This window comes from Mastomys coucha, unplaced genomic scaffold (assembly GCF_008632895.1).
Source record: "Mastomys coucha isolate ucsf_1 unplaced genomic scaffold, UCSF_Mcou_1 pScaffold13, whole genome shotgun sequence".
In the NCBI taxonomy this organism is placed as follows: domain Eukaryota; kingdom Metazoa; phylum Chordata; class Mammalia; order Rodentia; family Muridae; genus Mastomys; species Mastomys coucha.
The window spans coordinates 24,621,448-24,643,645 of NW_022196895.1; the positions used below are offsets into that span (position 1 = coordinate 24,621,448).

Below are 22,198 nucleotides of genomic sequence, written 5' to 3' on the forward strand. Positions count from 1 at the left end.
TTTTGTGATTTCTTTATTGTTTCAACTTCCATTTTTAGGTCCTGGATGGTTTTACTCAATTCCTTCACCTGTTTGTTTGTGTTTTCCTGCAATTCCTTAAGAGATTTTTGAGTTTGCTCATTAAGTGCTTCTACTTATTTACTTGTGATCTCCTGTAATTCTTTTTTTTTTTCCTCTTTAAAGTCTTGTACCTCTTTACCTGTATTCTCCTGTATTTCTTTAAGGGAGTTATTCATGTCCTTCCTAAGTTCCTCTATCAGCATTGTGAGTTATGATTTTAGATCCAATTCTTGCTTTTCCGGTGTTTTGGGATATCCCGAACTTGCTGCAGTGGGAGTACTAGGTTCTGATGAAGCCAAGTAGTCTTGGTTTCTGTTGGTAGGATTCTTGCGTTTGCCTTTCTCCATCTCTTGGTTTTTGGTGTTAGATGTTCTTAGTGTCTCTGACTAGAGCTTGTTCTGTCCCTGCCACCCTGCAAGTCCCCTAAGACTAGTGGGGCCTGTGCTTCCCAGCTGGCTGCTCCTGTCTTAGAAACTCACTGGAGAGAAAATGGCAGATCTCACCGAGTCTCTGAGTTAAGATGCTCCCTGGAGGTAGGCTCTCCACTTGCAGGGAAGGGGCAGAGAAGGATGCTGATCCACCTCTGTCACTCGGAAGCTGAGAGGATCCAGTCCCTGCCACCCTGGAACTCCCCTGCAACTTGTGGGGCCTGTCTTTAAAATTATTATTGAACATGTTCATGCACATACATGCTACAGTGTGAAAGAGGATGTCAGGGGACAGCAGGTGATGAGTAGCTGTCTTTGCTACCAGTCTAACTTGGGTATAAAACTTGGGTTGCAATGCTTGACAGCAGATGTCTTTACATACCAAGCCAACTATCAGCACTCACATAAAATTGTGATTAAATAAAAATGTTATACTTTCCTCTCAACCCCCAAATTAGTTGTTACAGCAGTTTCAGGCATGATCTTTATGACACCCAGAGACCAGTTTCTCATGTTTGGACGAGCTTGAAGTTCACTTTCTAAAGCTCAGTTTCACTCAGTGACTCACTTTCTCTCTTCTCTATCAGTGGGTTCACAGCTCCATCCCCACCCTCCACTTCTAGTGCCTGTCCCAACAATACCTGACAATCTACATGTTGCCATTTCTGCCTTTACAACTTTTAATTTCATGTATCATGAAATGTCATGATATCCTAACATATTAGTACTAATCTTTATTAATTATTTCTGTGTTGTTTGTCAACATTTTTTTTTTTTTTTACTGTGAGAGTAATTGAGGCCTTTAAAGCTACTTAATCCTCTCATTGAATTTGTTAGGTTACATGCCTTGTGTATCAAACTTGTGACTTTAAGGAATTGTGTAGGGGATAGATTATCTTCTTCCTGTCTCAGTACTTAATCATTAAAACTCTGTATGTTAGAGCTTCATGCAGATCTTACCAGAAGGGATTGTCCAAGTCTCTTCACAAGAATCATAGATACAGGAGCTAATAATGTGAGAATATTTTCACCATACAGTTTCTTAAAAAATTTTGAACCAAGTAAGAGTTAATATTTAAGGAGGATAAATTCTAAATTCAGCATTATTCAATTAGTTTAAAAATTTTAAAATGAACAGTATATTTTATAATCATTCTTATATTTCAAAATTCTAAGTTTCTAGTACCTTCAAATTAAAGAACATTTAAATATAATAACAATGTATATGAGTTTTACTATATATTAACTCACCATTAAAACAACTTAATGTGTATTATAATGCTTAGAAAAATATTTTTAAGATAATTGTCTATTTAAATAGCTGGGGAATAAATTCTAAAGAAAAATGTTTATTCTTTAAATATTTTTAAAATAATTCAAAAGCTCTGAATGCAATAATAATTATTTTAATAACCCAAGCAAAAAACTAAAGTCCTAATCAAGAAACGATTTTATGTACTTTATTACTACATTCTAGGTTGTTTAATGAAGATTTATTAGTTTTGAGATCCATTTCTCTCGTTCTTAAAATAGTTTACTTAACTTTCTTTGGTATTCAATGCAACTGGATGTTATCATCATTAATCTAAATTGGAATTATTATAAAATTTTTGAAATGATGATTAAAATCATCAGCACCTTGCATGCTGGTTTGATGGATTCTCTGCTGGATTACTTCATTTCCTAATTTCCCAGTTCTCAACATCTGTCAAACTAAATTTACTAGCAAATGGCCAAGACCCAAACAAGAAAATGAGAAACAGCAGCTGCAGCACAAGGACCCAAGAGGACCCAAGATCTGTTCCGTCCCTTTTCTATTCATAGATAGAAGGATCACTTTGACAGGATGTCATTTTATAAATTTTATTTATTCCTTAGCAACTTTACCATCTCATACAATGTTCTTTGATCAAGTGCTCCTGCCTCTTATGCTCCTTTACCTGTTACCAAATTACCCTTTCTTCTAAGTCTTCTTCCTACTTTGATCATGGAGGTGTTCTCTATGCACCTTGCCTCTTGTACAACTGTAGAGATTTGATGCTATCATTAGTAAAAAAGAGAGAGAGAGAGAGAGTGTGTGTGTGTGTGTGTGTGTGTGTGTGTGTGTGTGCCTTCTATGCAGCTGTTCTCAGTGAGACAGGTGCTCTGGGACTGGGGATGAAGCCAATATAAGGAATATGATAACAAAAAAGAATGCTGTAGAAAGTGTCTTCTCCCTCTAATGTCCTTGCTGATAAATTGTCCCAGCTATAACAGAGAAAGAATTCTGTGATTTCTGTGCAATAGACCCTTCCCTGACCATCCTGCACAGCAATTACAGACTTTGAGCTCCCTGCTCTAATGTAAACACACTGGCTGTTGGATCCTCCACCTCCCTTCCCAGTGTAGTTGGACACCTCCTTGCCTTTTTGTTTGTCTTGTAAGCAACTTTCTCATGTTTCAAAAATAAGCTTAACCATGACATTGTATAGAGATCTTCTTCAATAGTATCCTTGAAATCAACCAGACTCCTCTCTACTGAGAGCCTAACGTATCTCCGTGGTGGTTATTCCCTCATTATCATCCACATGGGCTAAAGATCTCTTACTTGAAACAAAACTAGGATTATAAGTATTAAAAATTTGTATCATTTCCCCCTGTATTTTAAACATCTGCATATGCAAACAGGGATTAGATCTCAAACCACAATATAAAATGCATTTTAATTTTACAGAAGCTTTCTAGATTTATTTATTTGTGTGCCTTTTCACTCATGTCTTTATTCAACAAATATTCACTGAGCACTTATTGTATTTTGGTGTCTTTTTTTTTTTTTTTTAAGGCTGGAGAATTTTGGTGCACAAAAGGCCAGAAGTCTGCTCTCATAAATGTTGTGGTCTAGCAATGTAGATTCATATAAGTACATAAGCAACAGCACAAATATAGTCTTCAGTGCTGTGTGGGAGTAATGCCTGGCAGTTGGAACAGGAAGCTGTTCTGCTCTGGGCATTAAAGGGTAATTGGCAGGAAAGCATGCCTGCACAGAATTCTGAAAGAAGAAATGTTTCATCAACTGAGACTTCAACAGGAAATCAGTCCAGATTTAAAACAGTTATTTAGAAGCAGCATGGGAGCTCTGCATTGAGTAAGCATTTGGTCTTCAGTAGTCCTTATTCTCTCTGTGTTACTGATTATATGACACTGAACTTTTGAAGCTGCATCTTCAGCTTCCTACTTCTGGACAACCATCCTTGAATTATGAAAGCCTGCATCTTCTGCATCCAAGAAATATACTATAACAATTAAGTTTCATTTTCATCCAAGGTCTGAGAATATTTTGTGGAAAGGCACAATTTAGGAGAAATGAGAAAACCAAGCTATGAAGTAGACAGTTGTATACAACAGAACTGGCACTGGGCCTGAGAGATGGCTCTGTATGTAAGAGGGCTAGAGTTGCAAGAAGCTAAATTGAAATAACTAAGCCTCTGTGTATAAAGCCAGGCTGTTTGTTTACATCACACTGGCCTTGAGACCCAGAAGACAAAGGAATCTGTGGGTGAAACTAGTAAGCTTCTAGTCCAGAAAAACTGTCTCAGAGGAATAAAGCAAATAGCAATAGAAGAAGAAAAGTATTGCTCCAGCACCTGCATGTGTGGACCTGGCCATATGAAGCTACACACTGAAATGCATGGGTTACACATAGCACATGGACACATAAATATTCAAGTATGTAAAGAAATCAATAGTGAGGATTTCACTGGGACTGGACAATAAGAGTCACTGTTAGGAGAATTGGGGAGAATACACATCAACAAGCTCAATGGAGAGAAAGAGGAGGGAAGGGTGGGGATTTGGGAGAGGTCCTGATTTAGGTTCTCATGTCACTGAAGGATGGGTTACTGTGTGGAGTGATGGGAATGTTAGAGTGGTGGTATAAAGGATAACTGGTAATTCTGTTGGGGAAGACTGAATTCAAAATGTGTATGAAACTTCTGAGCAGAATTGTCATTATGTACTTGATAGAAAAATCGAAATTTATTCATCCATATATATAGCTAACCTACACTTTAATGAGAATGGTTTCCTCATTAATTGCATTTGTACTCTGAAGCTGTGTGGCATCACGACTTTGCTTCCTTCTCCACAGACTTCCAGATGCCACTTCAAGATCAAATCCCCAGTGCTCTTGAGGCACAGGCTGGACATGTTCTCTTCCGTGAGCAGTCCCTGAGGCAGCTTCAAGGGCTAGACACATATCACAGTTCAACTTTGCCCTTACTAATGGGACGTTCTTGTGAATTTGCAGGTCGTGTGTCTTCTGTAGTATGCTCGTTTTGCTTGTATCTTTTCCCCAGTGTAGACACCTTTTCATACTTCTTATTCTTATATCAGTGTGTACTTTGTGAGGGTTGTGGGGGTCCCTCACCATTTTTTTCCATGAACTTTAGGTCTAGCGTGTAACACTTTATCTGGGATTTTTGATCTGGTAAATTTGTGAAGAATCCAATCTGTATCAATAAGAAATTCCACACCTTTATTCACAGTCTATACTCTGCCTGAAGGTCTCCAAAATACTAAGTGCAAAACCCAAGCAGTAAGTGTTTAAAATTTTCTCTTTAGAGGTGGCATGTGACTGCTGTGTCCAGTATGAACTTCCATGTATCCGGAAGAAGCAGAACCATAAGTGTATATTAATTACATGTATTATTTCGGGAAAATATGGTTCCAAACACAAATAAAAAAGAATACAAATCTGTCATTTAGTAATTGTTGATGTAAAGAGATAATGTGTTGGGGATTTGTCTGTTGCTATCTACATAAATGCTAAATTCTGAACCCCAAGATCTGGCTGCCTCCTGATAAGTGAATTCTCATAAACATGGACCAGCCTTTTTGGTGTAAATCTTGCTCCACAATTTGAAGCTATTGGTTAATAAAAGGCTAGAGCCTGTGATGGCACAGTAGAGAAAGAAAGGCTGGACCTGAGAACTAAGTGAGGGTTCTCGAGAGAGACCACAGAGAGAAGTAGAAAGAAGACAGAGAAAGGGGATCTCTCTAAAATGGGATGAACCAGGAGCATGTGACTGAGAGAAATGCACCCTGAAGACAGACTAATAGAGCAAAAGTAACCGAGGTCCGTCTCAAACAGCAAGTAACAAGGGCCTTAAAGCTGTGAGATGGGTGAGAACAGCATGGAATCTACCCAATCTAGGTTTACAGCTTCTAAATAAAATAGAAGACTTCTGTGACTTTTATACAGACTAACTACAATACAATTTCTTTACAATAAAGAAATTCAAACATTTTCCCCATACAATAGTGGTATACGAGAGAAATATTTTCTTAGTTCTTTCCCTATTCCAGTGCTAGTTTCATGGCTGAAACCATTGTAACAAAGATTAATAAAAGAAAACATATTGTTTCTTTCTCTGTTTGTTTATTTAATTTTCGATTCTTTGAGATAAATTTAAGGTACAGAATTTTTGTCTCAACATCTTGAGTGGCAGTCTGACCACCTCCACGCTTATTCATTTAAGTGTTTCTATTCTTCAGGATTTAAGAACCCTTGTAAGAAAGGGAAAACAAGCAAACGGAAAATCCGTGTTTTTTTAGAAAGTCAAGTTGTCAGATTGGTGATAATTTTGACCTGGAAGCAATGATTTTGGCAGAAGTGTGCTTTTTCAATCTACTCTCAATGTCTCTGGATAACTTTCTTTCCCTCTGGGTAAAAGAGCAGAAAGCGCCATACTAGGGAGTCACCAGGGAAGAAAGGGGTTGGGGATAGAGCCAGAGAAAGAACTTTGTAGGTTATGGTCTATTTCAGGAAACTCTCATTCTGTGTGCTTCTTGGGGGAGGCATGGTTTCAGGCATACAGGTTTCTTTTCTTCTCAATTTGCAGCTTTCTCAAGTTTGTTTCCCATGTTTTCACAAAGTGCCTCTGTGTCCCTGTATAAGTCAGGGTTCTCTAAAGTCACAGAAATTACAGGTAATCTCTATATAGTAAGGGATTTTGTTATGATGACTTACAGTCTATAGTCCAACTCCCCAACAATGGTCAGCTGTGACTGGAAGTCCAAGAATCTAGTAGTTGGTCAGTCCCACAGGGCAAGCAGGTAAAGAAGAGTGAATTTTTTTTCTTCCAATGTCCTTCTGTAGGTCTTCAGCAGAAGGAGTGGCCCAGATTAAAGGTGTGTACAACTACACCTGGATCTGGGACTTGCTTTATCCCAATGACCTTGAACTCAGAGATCTTCTTGCCTTAGTCTCCTGGGATTCATAGTCACTATGCCTCAAGATCTCCATGCTAGGATCCAGGTCAGAAACTTGTATCTCCCAGCTTTAAGATCTGGATCACAGGTGAGCCTTTCAGTTATGGATTGTAGTTCATTCCAGATATAGTCAAATTGACAATGAGGAATAGCCATTACAGTCCCCTTAATAGGATAAAAGGTTTCCTGATGACCATCGGAGCAATAACCTATTGGGGTAGTAGAAAAAGACTCTCCATTCTTGCTTGATGTTGGTTAAGAATTATGGCAGAACTGATTTGTTGTCTCATACTTGAAGGATGTGTAAGTCTTAGTGAAGTCAACAGTAGGGTTCAGGGTGTTATGGTGCTCATGTTTTGCAGCACTGTTCAAATTGTTTTGTTACTGAGATTTGAAGAAGACATTATTATTAAAAGCATAAGGCAGATATTCAAAACTGTATAAGTTAGTGGTTAAATTACTGCTAACATGTTTACTCTGCACTTTGCCCCATTCCCATTTACAGATTCAGCATCTCTGGAAGCAGTCAACTATTGGTGGAGAACAAATGAAATGAATTTGGTCTCCACAGAACAGGTACACAGAATTTTCTTGTTATTATTTCCTAAACCATATAACAAAACTTTTATTAATAGCAATAATATAGTCTTAGAGGTAAATTCAGATTATTCGACATACAGAGAGAACTATTATAGGCTATGTACAGGCAGTCATTGGCTTTCACTGGGGCTTGGAGAATTCATTCCTGTTATCTGTGAATACTTCTGGACACACATCTTTACAGGCACTACAAAAGATTAAATTTTTTCTTTATCTCTTCTTTCTGTCTTCTTCCTCTTCTTTCTCTAAATTAGGCCAATTCAATGCCTATTTACTTTTCTATAGTATTAAAGTTAAGAATTATTTAACAGTTACCAATCATATGTAAACATGATGGTATAATATTCATTTATTTTCACAGTATAGAAGACTGAAACTAAGACCACATCTTCTTTACTACCTCCATCAGACAACATATGAACTTACAACACTGTCATCTTTATTCTTGAAGTAACATGAAACAAAGGAAAAATGAACGTAATGGCAGTTTCATTTCTAAACAAAGGAGAGACATTCATATATGTCAAAGATAAAAAATACATTTATACAAAAGTTTTGATAGGCATTTTAGCTTTGTGATTTTCTAAATATATAGCATCATTAAACTGGTCTGTGTGAATGCTGCATTATGCTGAGATACTCTTTTTTCCAGCATGACCCATATTTTCAGCAATGCCTGGAATATTTTTCTCATTGGAAACTTCTGATGGAGTTAGTATCCTTGTCTGGACCATATGTATCACACACACACACACACACACATACACACACACACACACACACACACACACACACACACACACCTGTTTGTTCAAAATCTTATCTTTGTATCAAAATTCAGTTCATCTCAGTAGATGCATATTTATGTTATAGGATTCTCCAAGATGTTGACGAAGACCCAGCTGATAAGGTTTCACATTCAAGCTCTATTTTTAGCCAAGTCAGATATATTTCATTAAATGTAGGAATTCAGAGTTTATTTGTTTGTGAATGGCTTGTGATAGATATGGTCATTTTTGCCACTTTCAGCCAACTTACACAGCAAATAATATGTTCACTGCCCATTCAGAAATAAGAATGCCCTGTTTGCACTTTTAAAACTTGCATTTAAGTCACTATGAATATCTTTCATCCTTAAGTCATGACAAACTTCTGCCAAATTTCACTCATGAGTTTTTCCTTGGTCCACATGTCCTACTTTTGAGTTTATCTCTCTGGTGTACACCACTTACTGAATTAATGCCTGACTATGTGAATGAATAGTGATGGTCAGAAGTATCCATTGGAAGGCTTGACAAATATTATTTTTGTCCCTCTCTTTTGAATTTACTTAGGAGCCAATGGTTTATCTGTCTATCTTCTTTAAGAGAGGACTCCAAGAATTTGATAAAGTTGAAACATTAGGGGAGAGAGTCAAGCAGCCAGTCTGACATCCATAAGGCACTTATTTCAAGTCAGGGTTTATTGTAGACAAGGCTAGCATAGGGAAACAGAAGTAATGTTGGATAATGTTGCACTATTTTTATTCCAATTTGGGTGGCATCTTTTTCTGTTTACTTAATAAAATTCTTGAATAAGGATCTTTTTCCCGTCTGGCAGTTGTGGCTCATGCCTTTAATCCCAGCACTTGGGAGGCAGAGACAGGCAGATTTCTCAGTTCGAGGCTAGGCTGGTTTACAGAGTGAGTTTCAGGACAACTAGGGCTACACAGAGAAACCTGTCTCGAAAAACCATCTGTAGCAGTCGTGCTGATTCACAATTATGAAAGAGTGTGCTCTGAGGTTCTAGGAGCAGCCACAGAAGGAAATGGAGGCTGAGTTCAGGATTCCTTATGGAGATCCTCACTAGAAATTGAGGATAAAACTGGTCAAGGAGAAACTACTTTGACTTTGTCACATTGTACCTTGAGACCAGGGATGCTTTTGAGCTTAAGCTCCTGTACACAAGATACTATAATCCCTGTATCCAAAGAGAGAAACCCATGATATTCATAACAGATGAATGAGCACATAGAAATTGCCCTGCAGCTCAGGTCCATTTACTTTCATTGTTTTAGAATATTAAATTTGGTACATATAAGACAATGTTTTTATCATTTCTCTTTAAAGAGCAATGCCGTGTCTCAATGATTATATGGTGCTGTTGTTGATATAAATGCTACTGGGTATGAAGGTTCCTGAATGTGTCTTCATGTGAACTCGGGCACATGTGAAGACTTTTTGAAATTCATAGGTAAAAATGACAGAAATTGGTTTCAGGTATAAAAGAAATCACCTCATAATAAAAATTATGCAAAATTATTTGTCACGGACTCTATGATAATAGTCACACTTACTAGGGCTTCACAAACATATAGCTGTATTTATTTACTATGGGCTTTATTTCAGAAAAAGGCACTATTTTTATTCCAATTTGGGTGGCATCTTTTTTTGTTTATTTAATAAAATTCTTGAGTAAGGATCTTTTCCCCACCGGGCAGTGGTGGCTCATGCCTTTAATCCCAGCACTTGGGAGGCAGAGACAGGCAGATTCCTCAGTTTGAGGCCAGGCTGGTCTACAGAGTGAGTTCCAGGACAACTAGGGCTACACAGAGAAACTTGTCTTGAAAAACCAAAAAACCAAAAAACCAAAAAAAAAAAAAAAAAAAGAAGGATCTTTTTCCCATTTCCTAGATTCTCATGGAATGGTCCCTTATGGCTTTTATGTGTGTTTTTCTGCGCTACTTAAGACTGGCTCCTGACCATGAGCATGCTAATAAGACAGTCTTCTACAGAATGGTAGCTCTAACTATTTGGCTGACATTTGAGATATTTAGGAAATTTAAACAAGGAACAATATGTGGTAGAGATCCAAATAAGTTTTTGTAGTAGAAAAAAGAGATTGCTCTTGCAAACCTTTTACACTATATTGCCCTTCCTCTACCAACCAGGAGCTTAACTGGTAACTAATGTACGTCTCTGGAAAACTGATTCTATGTCTGGCTCTTTAAAGTTTCCTCCTTGTATCTGTAATTTTTTTTTTCACTTAGGGCTTATTATTTGCTATTGAACTTTGCTTTTGATCACATAATTTAAAATATAATTTTGACACTAAGAACTAAAAACAAGTTTTGGGATTTTGTTACTGAACCTGTGAGTGTTTTGTGGAAGTTGCCTATTTTTTTTAACATCGCCTTCTCCTATATATAGCAGCAATGAATTCATGTCATCAAATATATTTCTCACTTACGATTTACATATTTGTCCATAAGATGTTTGTAGATTCTATATTTCAAAAGATTAATGTTCAACTTTTGGAGTTTCATAGTGTAATAATTTATTTTTTATATTTTCCAATTATACACAGTTTAAAGAAATGCAATTTATTGCATATATTCATTTATATCTAGCAATTTGCTAAATTATCATAATAATTTTCAATCCAAATGTCCTTAGGATGCATAATCTGACTATTCAAAAGGAGAGTTCAAAAGTCTTTGAAAAGGGAAGGCAAAAGGAGACAAGCTCGAAAATCTATAAGCCTTCCAGACCACACCATCCCAGTGATGGAAAAATTTACAATAAATGCCTCATGAATGGATTTTCACAAATCCAGCTTTTGTGTTTGTCCTTGGAATGTGTCTACTGCTAAGAAATAGTGTTCTGCTGTGTTCAGATACCAGGTGCTATTCTTGTTGGAATAAGGCTTTGGGGTTTACGATAGATAGAAAAGTAAAATATAACACCTTTGCCCATACCTCCATCCATACTTCAAAAGAAACAGCTTGTTTTGATCCTCTTCCTGGAGTCCCTATAGACAGGCCATCAATCATCTTATTTGTATACCAGTTTTCAGAGCCTTAATATTTTTTCATGGGGCTGGTCACATCCTAGTACCTAACTCAGACTAACGCTGTCATTGTTCAAAGTGGAGGCTTATCAAGTGTGCACTGCTTACCTTTCTCGTGCACACTGGTACTTACTGAATGGGAAATAAGGTAGAAATTTGGTACCAGTGTCATTTATTTGACATCAAACAGGCTGCAGGCTGCTTGGAGACTGCCTGCAACAGGTAAGTAGGCGTGCCACATTTTACAGCAGCCTTTTGTAAGGAACTCAGTTGCACAGCACACGGATCTTCAAGATGAAAAGTATTATGGAGGACAAACCATCTAAGAGGCAGCACACAGCAAAGAAAGACGACTCACACAGGTTAGGTGTATTTACATAAAATTAGATTCAAATATCACTAACTGCCAAGTACACAAATATTCTATTAAAAAGTCATGTCTGCTCCACCCACCACAAACACAGGAGCCGTTGAGAGACAAACCAGTCAGGTCTTCTCACTTTATGTGTAAAGAATTCATGGACTCCATGACACTTTTCTCAAACTGTCAAGAATTGCTTCCCCTGTCTATTCAATAGTCTTATTATACTTACCTGACTCTTAATCCTCAGCAGAATGATGCAATCACAATTTAAGCTACAATATCTGGGATATATGAACATATGTATTTAAGCCATATGGGATACACGTATGTGAACATGTTTCCACGCTGTGTAAAATATATTCATATATGAGCATCAGTTTTGTTGTTCTGAGACAGTGCATGATGTGGATTTCTGATTGAGTTCAGATGGCCAGGTATGCAACTGTGATGCAATTGTTAACACACACATGGAGATATTAAACATTATTATTCCCGTGTTACTTTGAGAAATCTCCTAATTTACATTGTTTGCATATATATTGTGTTAAAATATTCTTACAAACTCGAGAAGAGTATATACATAACTGTTTTTTAAATTCTGTCTGGAAACATTATAACAGAACTACATGTAATTAGAATATACATAACAGTTAATACCTAGCAGTTGCATGATTTGGAAACTAAGAATTGCAATGCTTTTGATCAAAAGTAACAGAATATGGTAACATAAAGATTGTACACATTTTAATTATTATTTAAGTAACTATAAATATAATTATGTATGTGCTCAAAGTAATACTTTTCTATGCATAAATATTTTAAAGTATTCAAGAAGCTGGGCATTTTTACTATAAAACATTTATGTATTATACATTAGAATTTTGGTTCATAATTATATAAATGTAATTGCAGGATGAAGTATTTATTTCAATAACTGAAGAAAAAGTAAATGTCTAATGTCTATTTTTATTTGATTTCAGTGGATTAACACTTTAGGACAGCAAAATCTAGTTGTTTTCATTAAATAAACCAGTTATAGCCTGGAAACTGTATATTTGGAGCCTCTAACTTGTGCAAATATTTCCCTCTCAACAAATTCCTCTATTAACAAGTACATGCAGAGACATAAAGCAACCTTTAAGCTACATTTTACTAAGCCCTACAGCAGATGAAAGTCAAATGCAGATGTGGAATGGGATCCTAACAGATGCTGAAAACACCATCAGTACCCTAGAGGAAAGCATTCCCTATCAAACAGAAACTTAATTTCAACTATAAAGAATTTGATTATGTATTGTTATACAAAATGTGATTAATGTTTTGTACTGATTAATCAACTACAAAATATATAATTATGCCATCTGTATTTCCAAGCTTCTTGTCACTTACTCGTTCCATGGGGAAGCTGAGAGATAATGTAGGGAACTTGTGGCTTTTGAAGAGCTTTTAAACCCTGAGGACTAGTGAGTGGAACAAGAGCAACTTAAAGACTCATTCTAATGGAAAACAACTAGAGATCATAAACAAAGAGAAGCCCAAAGACCACAAGCTCCTTGTGGACTGGAAGACTAGCAAGGGAGGCTGCCAACCTCCCAACATTGCAAGAAGAACTCTGTAAGATAAATCATAATTTTTTTCTGCATCCCACACCACACTTCTGACTTCTCTTGTCTTTTGAAAGTTAACATTTTAATATCATGCAAGATTTACCATTTATTTCAGAATGCCAACACAATGACTCTGCTCATATTCCAATTTCATATCAGTTAAAGATGCAAATCTAGGATTAAGGTGTTTGTCATGACTAGTATTTACATCTTTCTCAAGTGAACATGGTGCTGTATTTACATCCGAGTCCCAGCTGGAAAAGTTTCAATATGCTTGAAAGTTGCTTATTAAGTTGTATTCTACAGAGTATCTGGGGTTTTAATATATATGATTTTAACCTAGATAATGCTGGATAATGTATGTCATTGATTTTTCTCATTGTACCCTTGCTTGGAGGGGCATGATAGGTAGAAACAGTTTCAGATGAGTTCTTCTTAAAGCTCCTTGTGGTTTTTATGAAAGTAGTGCCCTCCCATAGTAGAAAGAGTTGCTCTTGAACTGGCTTCTTTTCTCAAAGTGGACTTTTAACCTTGAATGTACATGAGAATTTACTCTTTTTATGCAATAATTAAGCATAGCCATTCTAGAACAGCTTCCAAACACCAGGTTTTAGAAGTTCCAGATAACTTTTCACGTGATCATCACCTGCAATGAATGTCAAGCAAACAATAGTTCATCAAGTGTGTCTTCAGGTCTCCATTATCAGCATCACTAGGAAGCTTTGCCAGAATTCATGAAGTCAGTCAGGCTCTGTGGCAGCTTCATACACATAGATCCAAGTTCAGAAAGCACCTGTTGAGATTTCCAGGTTCTGGTGTGTCATAGCAAATAATTAAACCAGGAACACAAAAAGAATGGTAGAACTCAAGTTTATTAAGAAAAAGAAAGATATTGTTGAGTGTGTAAAGACTAGTAAGCTCAGAAGGAGTACAAATCTTACTTCTGTAGCTATAACAAAGGTGATCTTTGTGGGTTGTTTACATAGTGGCTGGCCTCCTGACCATGTTTCTCACACATGGTCTGGTTTGGTATACATGGCCCTGGTTTGGAGTGCTTCTGGTCTTCCTCAGCCACTAGCTTATTTCATGTGGTAAACCCCAATGCCTACTATCCTGACACACTACTAAATATAATACTCCAGATGAGTATCCATAGTTGTGCAATGCAATGAGCTGAAAGGTGATGTCACTGTACATATGACCCTGAAAACTTCATCCTGTATCACCCTAACTGATACAGCTGCTATGAGGCACGTAAGCACTTAGCTTAGTAGATGGAACAAATAGCTCTCATGTGAAGGATGGTGGCCTGACAACGTGGATCCTTGTGTTTTAAATAGGAAAGTTTCAATGCAGTAGCAATTTCCTGAACTTTCAATAGTGTTAGAACAATGAAAGCCATAAGGAATTCCAAATGCATTGGTGGGTACTTGGGGGCAGGGAAAACATAGTTTACAGCAAAATGGGGAAAACTCTACTACTGGCCTTGCCTCACATGCAATCTGACAGCATTGGTATCTGTTAGTTTGCTTGGAACAAGGGTATTTTTCATACATTTGAAAGGAAATACCTAATTATCTTTTTGTCTCCATCTCTGTCTCTCTCACACACACATACACACAGGCATACACACACACATACACACACAAACACACACACACACGCACACATACACACAAAGATAGTTCGCACACAAACAGCTACTTAGAGACACAAGTTTTCCCTACATAATTTGATTTTGGATGCGTAACATCCTTATGTCTACATATCATTGAAGTTCTACTCAGCTACCCATTCTTTCAGCCAATGCTTCCTTCTCGGAATTCTCCTTCACAGCTTTATTCTAAACTGACCTGTGGACTCTGTCTGGTGCTCTGCTCCCATAACCCTTGCCTTGGGTGCTCTTGGACTAAAGTATTCCTGCGAAGTCATTGTGGTAACTATGAAAATGTGCTTAAGGATTGTTGAAGTCTGTTGCAGAGTATATTCTTTTGCTAAATCCAATCTTTCACATAAGGTAGCCTGTAGTTTCAGACCCCACCAAGTAACATTGGTGAATTGCAATCCTCCGTCTATAACAATAGTCACAACTAAACCAGAAGCTATCAGCATTGAGTCTTGAGAGCTCTAAAATTAGCACAGACCAGCTTTCCAAATAAGTAAGTAAGTAAGTAAATAAATAAATAAATAAAAATCAGAAAAATAAAGGCATTATTGAAGATATATTTCCACTCAATTCAGTATTAAAGATGTGGGCTACAGTTCTATGTTATCATTTCCGTATTTGTTTTATTTCTTGACAGGTTGCTTGAAACAATATCAGTCAAATACATTTCAGTTAGGAGGCTGATTTTTTTTTCCAGTTTGGAAACCACAACAAAGGCTAGCTAGGCATGTATTGGGTTTGGAGCCACGATTCCTCGCCAAAGTTAATGAAAGTTGTTTGGATGCTGTGGCTTCAGTTACTTACTATTCATATGGCTTTAAAGTCATAAGAATAAAGATAAGCCTTTACTCTTGTGTTGGGCCCTGCTGGTTAAGGTACAAGTTTGTCGTTGCCCAGATAGCCTTCTATGCTCATAGGCAAAGGGGGGGTGGATCAGGGATTCTCCTTCTCTGACCTTGTCTAGTGATCTCAAAGCCCTGTACCCACTACCTGCTATCTGCTGACTGTCTTATAGCCTTGGATATCCTTGGTGAGATTACAGGTTCAGCTTTGTTTCTCCCTCTGAGGAAGTACCTGGGATTCCTGGAATTCCTTTCCATGCAAAGGAGACGTCTGTAGAACTTTAAACTCTAGCTAATGATTTTTATTAACGCTGGAAACTCCTTCCCACTCTCTAAAGTCCATTATACAACCCTGGTTCACCCTGAGTAATATGTATGCGTACAAGCCCAACACGAATAAAAGTATATGCACAAGCTAAGGCTCAGAGAGGTGTTTCATTGAAGATCTTCACAGAACGCCTTCTCCCCTCCCTCACAACCCTCTCAACCCTGGCACTCCCTCCCAGATCGACCTGGATCCCGCACAATCCCACTTGCCCTGGACTCTTTTTCATCTTTCAAGCTTGGTATGTAGCAGTGATGTCTGAGAGGGAAAAAGTAGTGGACAATGCTAAACCACAGCTGGACCACAAAATGTACTATCACACTCTTCCAGCCATAAAATGATGAATCTGTTGTTACCAATTAACACAGAACAAGGGTGGCCACCATGTATGGGGAAAGCATATGAGGAAGAAAGAAGATGTTCAATAAGAAATTAGAATAAGGAGTCCTCCTTGTCAGTATCTTCACAAGAACTGGATCCTAAATTACTTCATTAGGGATGCAGTTGTCTGGCCCCATAGGGCAACTGCCCAGGCTCAGTGCTCTGACCCCTTGACCAGGACTGAACTTGATCAAGTTGCACTGCTTTCCTTTACATTATATTTTCCAGACAGAGATTGTACAATGGGAAAATGATTGTATTGTGGCTCTTATTGACACCAGTGAATCAGTCCTCATCATGACTAGAGTGACATGATAGGAACTTGTTCTTATGCACTCAGGAAAGCCACAACAATTATGCATGGATTTCATCCAAATGGGGAATCCCACTGTGGTGATTTGAATGGGCAATATTTGCCTTAGACTCATGTTAAACACTTGTTCCCAGGCATCCCAGGTGTTAGTGCTTTTCCTAAAGATCCTGGAATGTTTAGGTGGTGCAGCATTGCTGGAGGAAATACGTGATTTAGGTAGGACTTGGGAGTTTATAGCCTTGTCCCATTTTTTTTATTCAATCTCTTTGCTTCCTGTATGTGGATGAGATATGATCATCTAGCTTCCGGTTCCTGTTGATTCTCCCTGTTGCCATGCCTTCTCCACCATTATAAGAATGAACTTCCTGGAGCCTTAGCCCAAACCAAGCCTTTCTACCATAATTTGCCTTGCTTATGGTACCTTGTCACTGCAATCTAAAAGTAACTAATTCAGCCCCTGCAGCTGGTTTGCCCTCTGCTCTCCTTAATGCTCTAGTTACTGCCCTGACTGCTGTTCTCCTGAGTGCACTCAATAAGGCATTTCTGTTCTGGTCTAAAGGACAGAATTATTTCCTACTTTGACAGCACTTTCCTGCTGCCACAGTGGTGGCAGGCATCCAGAATTACACAACTCTTTTCTCATTCCTTACCCATTTTCTGATAGCTATGGAATATGAATGGACATGCATATGTAAGAAGCTTCATTGCACTTGAATTAGGTTGGGGGCAATCTTAAAATTTTGTAGACAATGTGTAGATTGCAATAGGACAGCAGAAAGTGGCAAGGAACATTTAGGAGGCACATGTCTTTTAGAAGGGCAATGGCTTTTCTTCCCCTTCACTAGGACAAAAGAAAGAGGTGATTTGATCAGTTAACCTTTTAGGACAGAAAGAATAACTCATAGGAAGGAGTGACATGGATAGTGTAGGCTCTTCCCTACAGTTACCTGGCAACAGCCAGGTGTGCCTGACTTACAATAAAAGGGGCTGCTTGCGCCCTCCTCACTCTCTTCCTCTCTTCTCTTGCTCTTGCTCCCTTACCCTCTTCCCCTTCTCTCCCCATTCACCTCCCACTTCTCTCTCCACATGCTTATGGCTGGCATTTACTCTCTCTCTCTCTCTCTCTCTCTCTCTCTCTCTCTCTCTCTCTCTCTCTGCCTTTCTCTCACTTGTAATTCAGGGAGAAGGAATGCCTCAGAATGGGCCTGCAGAGACACCCCCTCCCCCATACCATACGGAGCCTCCACCAAACATATTCCTGGCCTTCTTTTCTTTTTATAAAACACAACAGATAGAGTCGTAAAATTTTTATGATGAACAGGATTTTGACACGTTCATCTTGTTTTTACAGAAATTTGGGTGCAAGTCTCAACACTTATAAGCCTGCTCGGGAGCAGACTTTGTACTACCATGTCTCCCTGTGCATCAAAACATTGTATTTAACATATTTACCTGTATCACAAATTACAGCACAATCTAATTAAGCATATTTAATGAAAAAAATCAAAGAAGACATTAATAACTTGGTTGATTCATTTAAGTAAGGGCATGTGACTTGAACCACACATTTCAGTTGGCCACTCACTCCCTTAAAAAAAATCACAAAATCTGCAAAGAGCAATGATGCCAATGGCTCAAGCAGCTTTGCCACTCATTCTGATAGCAAAGCACACTGAAATGATTGGTTACTTAGAATTTGGAGTTGGTCATCATAAAGAAGGGTGATAAACACTTGCAGGAGAAAAAGAAAATAAAATCATAACTTAGTGACCTGAGAAATCATATTTTAAGCTAGAAGAATAGTGAAACAAAGCATTTGTATGTAATCTAAATGCATGGTAAGTTATGCCAATGGTCTTATGATAAATACAATAAAACAGACAGCTATATTTGTTTAAGACAGTCTTTGTATGTTTCCCAGGTAGTCCCCAAGTACATGACTCTCCTGCTTGACCTTCCAGGTGGATTATCCTGGGACTGAAGGCAATCTTCCATCACATCTAGCCAAAACTTCAAAAGAGTTATCTAGATAGAAAAAAGTGAATCAATATGAAATATGTGGTAGCGTCTAGTACAACATGAAGACAGGAATATAATTCACAATTTAAAAAGAACTTGAAAACAAACTGTAAGAGTCACAAATTGTGATCAACTTGAGTCCAGGGCTAAATCTATCCCTTGATAGTCAGAAGGACAAGGCTAGATACAAAAATCAGCAGCTGTCACACATTCTTGGTGTTGAATTTCCTCTTTTTGAAGATTAAATTTCTTTATAATGCCCCAAGTTTCAAATATCCAATAAAAGTAGAACTCATCATTTGCGTACAATTATAATATTATGTTCGAATAATACAAGTTAGTTCGATTAGGAATAAATGGAATAATCTATACAGGTGTGATATGCAGTTAAAATTGTACTGTTGAGTGAAAGAGAAATCTGGAACACAATGAGAATCAAGCTACAGGACAAGACACAAAGCTCTGCAAGTTTATGCTCGGTCTCTGAGAGTGGTTCCCCCAAGATTACCTAAGCAGGAGAATATTGAAACATCTGCAGTCTGATTAGACAAAAAAAAGTACAGAGAATTAAATGTTTTTCTCAGAGGTCCATTAGATCTCATTCTTTTTACTTTAAGAAGTGCAAAAAATACACATAAAGGGTACCACGTAATTCAGCCACTGTGAGAAGCAAAAAAACTACGAGGGCTAAGGTGAGAAGTAGCTCAGAGGCAAAACGTTTGCCCAGCGTGTGCCGAGCCCTGGGTTCAATTACCAGCACTGAAGGAAGGGAAGGAAGGAGGAAGGCAAGGGAAAAAAGAAGGAATGAGAGGGAAGTATTGAGTGAAGGGTGGAAGGGAAGGGAGAGGAAGGGAGAAGTGCTACTGGGATCCTGTGTTGCTTATTCCCTCAGTAGACAGTTCAGGAATGAAAAGGCGTGGTAATTAAAAAGATATGTCCCTACATGTGAACATAAAAAGTGTTTGAAAGATCTGCGTTCCCTTCCTTTTCTCTCCCATTCTTTCCTTTTCCTCCATAGTGTCACTTCCCCTCCCCTATCTCCCCCTCTCCTCCTCCCTATTTCTCCACTTTCTCTGTGTTCCCTCTCTCAGGCCCTCTCTCTATCCCTTCATCCTCCTGTTTCACACCCCCCAAGCACTGGTACTACAGGTATAAGCCACCACACCAGGATTTTGTGATTTTAAGTCCTCCTCCATGCCAATGAGAGAAAATGAAAGGAAGCTGAAATTTTAAGAAACAGTCCCTGAAACGTTGTGAAGTCTTATGTAAATAGATCTTACTTGACAGTGCTATCGTCTCTGTTAAACTTTCATATGGTTGGACAAATGAACTCAACTCAAAGGAAATTGAACTATAACTGTTTTCATTAAATGGTCTAATATTGAAAAAACATTATTTCCACATGTTTGTATCATTACAAGCTTTTAGAGGAAAGCAAGCACTAATGCCTTATTTCAGCCCTTCAAAGATATCATATCAGACTAACCAATTAACAGGACCATTAAAGAAATGCATTGCAATTAAGTTTACGTTCACCAGAAAAGGCTTGTTGGTAGATAAGAGGAATCATTACTTGCAAGACATTTATTTATTTTTACATTCTATAATCTTGGTTACCACTGTCTTTTTCAGTTGACAACATTATGAAAAAAAAAAATGAAAAAGCCAATATGAACAGTTAAAGGTATCACTTTTTACCTCTATTCACAATGGAAAATAAGCAGGTAAGACAAGAGCATGCATACACTGTGTTCTATATTCTTGCTTCTGGGGCAGCTCTAGGGACATGTAACCTTGGGTTGCTGGGCAGAGACTGCCATCCCTCTCCAGGAAGGGAGTAGAATTCAGCTGAGTCAGCCTGGAATGTGGATTCCCCATCTTGAAGAGAGATGTTTCTTGTTCACAGGTAGGGTGTGTGTGTTTAAAAACCAGCACTTAATGCAACGGCATCTGTGCATCCTTTCTCTCAAAATAAGTCTTTCATGCCAGTCAGCATCTTGTAAGTTTGTAATGTGAGGCAACACACACACACACACACACACACACACACACACGTGACCGATATATGATGATGACAGAGAAGCTTGAGAACATGAAGCAGTAATTAAGGGTTTCTGTCACTTTGTTTAAAACAAACAAGCTAACCAAAGGACACCGCCACCACAACAGGATAAAACCACATATATTCTTGTGGACCAAGAAATAGAAGAGAGAAGAGCTACAGAGGAGAGTGAGGCCAGTTCTGGTGTTTGTCCAACAGGACTCCATCAGGTAATTACAGTTGCATGTAATTTTGTGAGCCCAACAGAGCTGATGGAAGTGTTCTTCTTTGAAACTGGCTTTAGAAATGAGAGATGAGAGATTCAATGAATGGAATCTAGGCATAAGTACAAGGTGATGTGACAGAAGACTTAGGAAAGTCACATGGCTACACAAGGTTAGTCCTGAAATTTTTGAAGATATGGAGCGCAGGTCAGGGTGGAAGCTGAGAGATGAAGAAACAGAAGTCAGAAATAAGAAGAAGCTGGATGGCAGAGAACTGTATAGGGACATACAACTGCTCATGCAAGCTAACATTTAAAGAAAATTGGAAAACAGATGATGACACTTGGAAAAATATACATATTATACATTCTGCCTGAATTTTGTGATATATATTTTAATATAAATTGAACTACTACAGAAAAAATTAATTTTATGTTAATATCTTAGAATAGTTTTAAACATATTCAATTAAAATAAAATTAAATCTAAACTTCCCTTGAGAAGGGCACATAAAAACAAAGTTAATGAATATCAAACAGCAAGAAAATACTTAAATTATCCTAAATGACAAGACTATGCTCTGGAACCCATGAAGAACTTAACAAATTAGTGGAAAAAGACAACTCAAAAATTTATGGACTGAAGACATAAAAGGCCAAATGTTCATTACTGATATGAAGAGACATTTAATAAAAATCATCAGACGCTGGAAATTCAGATATTTCTCCTGCAGCTGACTGACAACACATAACATTTTGACACTGGGCAAATGATTCAATTTATTATGTTAATAAAATTTAAAGACAATATTAGTTTTTAAACATGTAACTTAAAAAGGTAGCAGTATAATATACTAATGTTGTAATTTGTGTAATCAATTAAAGTGGGAAAATATGAAGACAGTAGAGTACTCTCTGACATAGTAGTAGACTTTAATGCATAAATACTTACACCTAATGGCTTATGTTAGGGTTTTGTAGGTCTGTCACTAAGAAAAAACAGCTAGGATGCAAACTACAGATAACATTTATAACTCAGTGGAGCTTAAGAGGTAAATATTAATGGTATGAATGATGTGATTATTCATAGTAATGACTGATATACAATGTAAAAATATAGCAATATATAATATGCATGTTGCATATTTATAAAAGCACTATATATTAATAAACTCCTGTACAAATAACAACAATGCATGCATATATCTTCCTACATATTCTGTGATGGTCTCAACCACTGAAGACTCAGTTC

The 22,198-nt window shown here is 37.6% G+C and overlaps 1 pseudogene; it reads right to left on the reverse strand.

Annotated features, from left to right (window-relative positions):
* Positions 1 to 4,588: 4,588 nt before the first annotated feature.
* On the reverse strand, positions 4,589 to 15,068 carry LOC116087805 (annotated as a pseudogene).
* Between the last annotated feature and the right edge of the window lie 7,130 nt (positions 15,069 to 22,198).